Source organism: Tamandua tetradactyla, chromosome 8 (genome assembly GCF_023851605.1).
Source record: "Tamandua tetradactyla isolate mTamTet1 chromosome 8, mTamTet1.pri, whole genome shotgun sequence".
Lineage (NCBI taxonomy): Eukaryota > Metazoa > Chordata > Mammalia > Pilosa > Myrmecophagidae > Tamandua > Tamandua tetradactyla.
In genome coordinates this window covers 62,194,942-62,203,176 of record NC_135334.1, presented here as the reverse complement: position 1 = coordinate 62,203,176, position 8,235 = coordinate 62,194,942, and the positions used below count along the sequence as shown (strand labels likewise).

Below are 8,235 nucleotides of genomic sequence, written 5' to 3'. Positions count from 1 at the left end.
AGATATTTGCACACCAATGTTCATAGTGGCATTATTCACAATTGCTAAAAGAGGGAAGCAACCCAAGTATCTATCAACCAATGAATAGATAAATGAAATATGGTATTACATACAATGGAATATTATTTAGCTGTGAAATGAATGAAGTTATGATACATGTAACTGCATGGATGAATCCTGAAAGCATCACGTTGAGTGAAATATGCCAGGCACAAAAGGGCAAATATTGTGTGATGACACTGATATGAAATAATTAGAATAAGAGAATTCAGAGACAGAAGCTATAATACAGGGTCTGGGGTTGGGGGTAAGGAATGGAGAGTTCATTCTTAATTGCTGCAGTTTCTTTTGGGGATGATGGAAATGTTCGTAATGGATAGTGGTGATGGTTATACAACATCGTGAATGTAATTAACATCACTGAATGAGATATCTGAATGTGTTCAAAAGGGAACATTTTAGTTGATGTATATGTTGCTAGAATAAAAAAATTTAAATATAAGACTGTACAGCACACTGACACTAATAACAACTATAGGCTATACTTCTACAGTACATAAAAAAAATTTTTTAAATAATTGGTTATATTAGTGTGGATCTATTTTGGGCTTTCTATTCTGATCTATGATGAAATGACCACTCTATCTTGGGTAAGGTTTTCCATCAAGAGAAATTCCCTCCACATTATTCTTCTTTTTCAAAAGTGTTGGGGCTATTATATGGCCTTTCCCTTTATAAATAAATTTTAGAATAAGCTTGTATATGTCTACAGAGAAACTTTTGCTGTGATTTTGATAGGAATTGTGTTAAGCTTATATCCCAATTTATGGAGAAACCACTCTTTACTATGTTTCATTTGTCAATGCAGAAACATGGTATGTTTCTCCAATAATTTAGGTTCTTTTTAATTATTATGAATTATTTTCATAATACAAATACTTAGGCATAAATCTAACAAAGCATGAACAGTATTTTATTTTCCTTGGAACGATTGTATATGTTCTCTCATTTTTTATTTTGATCTCTACTTGTTCATTGTCAGTATATAAAATGCAATTGATTTTTATGTATTGATTTTGTATTCTGAGAACTTACTGAATTCACTTTTCAGTTATAGATTTTTTTTTAGATTCCTTTGGATTTTCTAGGCACACATTCATGACATCCTCAAGTAAAAGCAGTTTCATTTCTTCTTTTCCAATCCACATGCTTTCCCTCTCTTTTTCTTACCTTACTGTGGCGGTGAGATCTTCCAGTACAATGTTAAGCATGAGCAAGGCAATGGGATTGCCCTGTTCCCAATCCTAGAGGGAAAGAATTGAGCCTTTCACCATACTTAGGTATCATGTCAACTATGATTTCATTGTTTTTACTTATCCCTTTTCAAACTGAGGAAGTTCCTTCTCTTTTTGGTGTGCTAGCAGTTTTTGTCTTGCGTGGACACTGAATTTTGTCAGTTTGCATTTTCTGCATCAACTAATACATCCACATGATTTTCTTCTTCACCCTGTTGATATGGTAGGTACATAGAGCTTTTTTCCTTTTCTTTTTTTAAAAAAAAAATATGAAACGCTTCACAAATTTGTGTGTCATACTCGCCACACTAATCTTCTCTGTATCATTCCAATTTAAGTATATGTGCTGCCAAAGCGAGCACCGTAGATTTTTGAATGTGAAAAAAAAAACCTTGCATTTCTGAAATAAACTCAACTTGATTGTGTTGTATTTTTATACATATCGCTTGGTTCATTCATTAATATTGATTTAGGGTTTAGGGACCTATGTTTTCTTCCTCTTAAAAACCCTTTAAGCTTTCATATTATGGTTATGTTGCTTTATATAGTGAGCTGAGAAGTTTTCCCTCTTTATCTTCTGAAAAAAAATTCAAACACAGGTGTTTGGTTTTTCATAGATGAAGGCATCTTAGATGGTGGTTTCTCTCTGGGAAGGTTTTGAATTATGGATTCACTGTCTTCAATAATTTTAGAACTACTCAGATTTTTACATCTTCTTGTCTCAGTTTTGATAAGCTGTATTTTTCAAGGAATGTCTCCATTTCATATAAATGTATCAACATAAAATTTTCAAATTTATTGGCAGTTTGTAGTAATGGTAATGAAAAACTTTTGTTTCTGTGTAACTTCTTTTTTTATTCTTATCAATATTGCCTGTAATTTACTAATTTTATAAGCCTTTTTAAAGGGCCAGTTTTGTATTTATTGATCCTCTCTATTTTGTTTGTTTTCTGTCTTTATTTTTTGTTCCTATCTTTATAATTTCCTATGTTCTATTTGGGGGGTTAACTTATTATTTTTCTATTTTTGAGGAAGAACCCTTTTTTATTTTCACTCTTTTTCTTTTTCTTATCTATATAAGAGCTATAGAGACATAAAGTTCCCTCCAATCATTGCTTTATTTGAATCCCATAATTATTTTTAGTAAGACTTCCATTGAACTATGACACATATAGAGAAAAATGCAGAAGCATGCATGTTCTGTTCTAAGCATTTACCAAAGCAAATGCAATCACTAGCCACTGTCTCCTCAGTGGATTTCTAAATATAGATTATTTTTGTATATAATTGAGATTTATATAAATGGAATCTTACAATATGAATTCTTTTGTGTCCAGTTTTTTTTTACTCCAAACAAGTATGTGAAATTCATCCATGTTGTGTGTAGCAATAATTTGCTTATTCTCACTACTGTTTATTAAACATTAAAAATACATATACCACAATTTATATAGTCATTCTACAGTTTCCAATTTTTTGTCTATTACGAAGATTGCTGGTATGAGCATGCTGGGCAAATCTTTTGATGGACATATTTAAAAACTTCTGTTGTGTTTATATATAAGAATTGAATTTCTTTTTCTACCTCCTTAAAATGGAGACTTAAGTCCTTCGTTTTCAGGCTTCTCTTTCCTAATGTGCATATACAACCACAAATTTCCTTCAACTCTTGGCTTTAGCTATAGCCAACACATATTCTATCATTTACTTCAAGATTTCTTTTTCTTTCCACTGTAACTTCTTCCTTGTCCCTTGGGTTATTTAGAATAATATTACTTGATCTCTACACACATAGGACTTTGAAGTCGTCGTTTTGTCACTGCTTTTTGGTTTTATGCTTCTGTGGACAGAGAACATGCTCTGTATAATTTCAATCTTTGGAAGTATGCTAAAATTTGTTTTGTAGCACAAAATATGATATTGGTAAGATTCTATTAGTACTTACAAATATATACATTCTGCAGTGTGCTATACGTGTCAACTGGATTGCATTTATTAATATGTTATTCAAATCTTATCCTTAAATGGATTTTTGCTTATCTACTTTATTAATTAAAGAAAACTTTGAAAATCTCCCCACTGATTTATCTTTCCTCTTACTTTTGTTAGGTTTTACTTTATATATTTTAAAGTTATTATTTCAGTGGATGCATACAAATTTAGAATTGTTATATCATCATAATGAATTGAACCTGTTCTCATTCTAAGACATCCCTCCCTACATCTTATAATTTTGTCTTAAAGTCATGTTTGATATTAAGTAGTCACAAAAACATTCTTTCAATTAGTGTTTGCATAGTACACATTTGTCCATCATTTCACTTTCAAACTTTTTGCCTCCTGTGTTTCTTATAGATCTCCTAAAATTGAATATATTGAGCCTGTTTTACAACCCAGTTTGAAAACTCTACCTTTTAATTAGAATACTTAGTCCATTTATATTGAGATAATTACTGATAAATGTTGGTCTAAATTTACAATATCACTAAGTGATTTATATTTGTCCTGCTAATTTTAAGTTCCAATTTGTCACTTTTTCTTTATTCTGCTGGATTAGTAATTTCATTCTTTCTTCACCAGTTTTCAAGTATCAGTTCTTTCAGTTACGCAAATTATAACTGTCTCCTTAATTCATGAAATGTAATGCTAATTACTACACTAAGCTTAATCTGGGAAAGTCAATATGGGTAAATCATTCTGATAACCTTTACCCAAGTCTTAGTTTGTAGTTTTGCCTTGATTAACTTATATTTTCTCCTATGTCGCTTTGTAATAATTTAAAATGAAAAGGAAAGAGATTAATTATTCTAGTTCATCAGGCACTACATGAGGAAATTTCACAAACATTAATTCATGTAAAGGGTACAAGTACTCTGTATTATATATTCTATTATTATGACTTTGAAGATGAAAAAGTTAAAACAGAAATTCTTGCAAGATAGCAGGGGTTTGAGTTTCTTTTTCCAAAGTCAAGCTTGGCATTCCTTCCACTGCTCAAGAGCTACTGCCCTGAAATAGAAGGACGGGACCCACAAGCCATGGAAGGTGTGCAGCTTCTCCACTCTCAGCAGCTCCCCCAGCAAACTCCCCCAGGAAGAAGTGGTCCCAAAGATAGCTTCACCTTTTGGGGCTTCAGTCCTATGCACTGACGGTTTAAATTTTCTGAAGGACAGCATAACTGGGAACTTGCATCCTCCTACTCAGGGAAACTTAGAAGATAAAAAAACTCAGGTAGGAAAGGAATTAAACTTATAGAACTGTACATTAAAATAAGTGAATTTTAATGCATGTGATAGTCCTCAGCAAAAAAATCATAGAAAAAAGTAAATTTAAGATCTCCTGTATTCATTTCTTATAGCTGCTATAACAAGTTAAGACAAATTTATTAGCTTAAAAAAAATAGAAATCTATTTTCTCACAGTTCTGGAGGACAGATGTCCAAAATCAATCCCACAGGGCCAAAATCAAGGTGTCAGAATGACCACATTCTCTCCCGAGGCTCTGGGGAAGAAGAATCCATTCCTTGACTCTTCCAGTTTCTGGTGGCTGCTGACATTCCTTGGCTTGTGGCCTCATCACTCCAATCTCTCCCTCTAGTCACAATGCCTTTTCCTCTTCTGCCTATACCAAATCTCCTTTTGCCTCCCTCTTACAAGGATACATTTGATAGTATTTAGGGTCCGCAAGTATAATCCAAGGAAATCTCCCCATTTAAAGATACTGCAAAGACTCTTTTTTCATAGACGTACAATTTATAGGTTCCAGAGAGTAGGACCTGATATCTTTGGGGACCATTATCAACCTCCCACACTTGCAGAGTAAAAGCCAAATTCTCAAATTTTCTACAAGGTTCTCCTGCTCCAGTCCTTGCTTTTTATCTCCCTGACATTATCTCCTGCACATCTCCCCCTCAATCCATTTGCATCACGCCAGCCTTCTTCCTGTTTCTTGAACACGTTAGACACCCTCTTCCTCAAGCTTTTTCAGTAGCAGCCTGGGGGTCTCTTTCCCCACCATGGAGCTCTTTCTCACTTGCTCTCATCTTCACTCAACTGCTACCTTCTTTTTTTTCTACCTTCTCTGTATATAAAGTCAAGCATCTTTAAATATTTTTTTATTAATTAAAAAAATTACCAACAAACAAAACAATAAGATATCATTCCATTCTACACATATAATCAGTAATTCTTAATATCATCACATAGTTGCATATTCATCATTTCTTAGAACATTTGGATCGATTTAGAAAAAGAAATAAAAAGACAGCAGAAGAAGAAATAAAAGATAATAGAGGAAAAAAAAGTTATACATACCATACCCCTTACCCCTCACTTTCATTTACCACTAGCATTTCAAACTAATTTATTTTAACATTTGTTCCCCTTATTATTTATTTTTTTTCCATATGTTACCTTCTTGATGAGGCCCCCCTGGTCACTGAATAAAGTTACCTCCTCCCTGTCCTGCCGCCCCCCAAAAAACTCCCACTTCCCTTTTCCTGTTTTAATTTCATCCTTCGATCTTTATTATCTCATACAATATGTTTTTTTCTGGATTTCCCCCTAGAATGTAAAGTTTTTGAGGGCAGACACTTCTGTTTTGTTTAGTGCCGAATCCCCGGTGTCTGAAATAACCCCTGTCCCATAAGAGGTGATAAATATTTTGGAATGAGTAAAATTAGCTTTCCTATCCATTTACTTTTTCTCTGGGATTTTGAATCAATTAAAATCTTCCTAAAATATTCAAGATTCACTATCAACTTCCTATTAAAATGCTGAGATTCTTTCCACATATTCTCTGTCTTCCTGTCTTACACCAATTCCTGAATGCAGGGAGTCACTAAACTCCAGAGAACAGAGAAAGGGAGCCTTAATTTTAAAATCCAAGGTCATTTTTGATGTCTCCCATTTGCAACTTTTGCACTTCTTGATTTTGTCTGAATTCCCAGACTGTAGTCTGGGCTTTTGTAGACCTAAAGAAGGTTCACATTCTTCTCAGTAGTAACCAACTCCTGCAGCCCAGACTGGCTTCCCTGTGAACCTTTCTATTCCTGTCCCTGGGATGCTCCTCCCCTACCATCAGACCAACAGTAACTTCTCGACAGATTCAGCCTATTTAATAAGCCCCCTTCTGCCTCTGCTTACCAAGCTACTTCCCCATGTTGGATAGTAAAGGATTACTTTAAGAAACCCACAGTTCCAGGAGGACATTAATGGACACTTAGGTTATGATTGCACAACTCTGTGAATATAGTAAAGATCATCAAGTTCTGCACTTCAAATGGGTGAATTTTATGCTATGTGAATATTATTTCAAAAGAGATGTTATTTTTTAAAACTAAGTTATGTATACTCTCTTTTTTGTCTCCTCAAGTATCCAACTACTGTTGTTCTGATAGTTTGATTCCAAGCACTTCATTTATTCATTCAATAGATATTTATTGAGTGCCTACTATTTATCAGATACCATGCTAGGCACTGGGGATATACAGAGAACAAAGGAGTCTAGGCCCCTTTTTCTACATTTTATAATCTCATAAAAATAAATTCGAACAAGTGATAATAAATGGAAGGAAATGGGTGTTCTCAGAGGTCATGTACACAGTTCCCTGCTTAAGAGTAGCAGTTGCTAAGAAGTAGTAGTTACCTTGGTAATTATATAGTAGTTACTCAATAAAGGCTGAGAAAAAAATTGGCTGCTCATATACATAATCCTGACACTTTTTTTCTCTCCTCAGATCTCAATGATCTCCACACAGACACCCAGAGACTTTCTCAACCTTCAAGATTCGATATGCATACTCTACATGCCCAGAAAAGACCTTCAGGCACACACAGTCTTTCTCGTGGCCCATATATAACTCCTTTTCCACAAAGTCTTAGGTGTCCTTTGAAAATTCCCGTTATTTGAAGAAGGACATGTTTTCAGAAGATAATTCCCTTTCAATATTACCCAAACATCAAGCTCAGTAGTTCTTACATTATTGCACAAGCCAAATCCTAATTATTTGGCATGAGTTATTTCTTTCTGGCACTATGTTTCGAAATATAGCATTGACTTCTTGTTTAAGTGCTGAAAATATACGTTCTCAACACAATCATCTTGAAACAGAATCTTTCACTTCAAAGAGGATTGAGAGAGCAGAGGATTCATGAACCGAATCCTTCTAGAACAAATGCAGCATTTAGAGAATTGACACCGTTTTCAAACACTGCAACCAGGGTGCCACTAAGTCATATCATCCCACTTCAGTCTGTGTGGAAAATCATACTGAAGCTTCCTGTCACCTCTCTAGTTGTACTCAGCTTCGTTCCCTTATTTGTGAACCCCCTGCAGTCAGTTTGGGGCTTTTTTTTTTTCTTTTTTTTTTTTTTGGCTTCTTCTCATCTCTCAGCTGGAAGATGGAAATCAATAAACAGATGCTTAACAAAACCCTCAAGAAATTGATTACAATCTGTCTTGTGGTCTGCTCTACCCAGCAAGAGTGCATGATAGTTTAGACATTAAAAGAGGCAGCTGTTTTGTAGTAGTAAAACCCCTGGAACTGGGATCCAAAAACCTACGTTTGAGTTCTGCCTCAGCAAACCACTCCTCTCTGGGTCTCAATGAAAGAATTCGGTAATCTGTAAACACTTTGCTAATATGGTTTTATCATTCGGGTATATTAATAATTCAATATGTTTTCATTTTATTTCAGGCTGAGTTTTCCAGACACAGTATTATAGGCACAGAATTACCAGTAAATGTTCACATTTAAAGTTGGACTACTAGATCACAAAGAGGAGACTGCTTTCTGAGACCCAAAAACTTCTCTTCAATCTGATGCATCCTCTGCCCTTCTCAGTCCAGTTTACTCCCTGCTGCTGCCCTCACCTTTCTCTCTTCTTCATTCTGGTCTCCATGTTTGTACCCATGCCAGATAAGCCTTTCCTCCTCCTTC

General features: G+C 34.5%; 1 pseudogene; it reads right to left on the bottom strand.

The window, feature by feature from the left end:
- Positions 1-1,558: 1,558 nt before the first annotated feature.
- Positions 1,559-1,657, bottom strand: LOC143645383 (U6 spliceosomal RNA; annotated as a pseudogene).
- Positions 1,658-8,235: the final 6,578 nt, after the last annotated feature.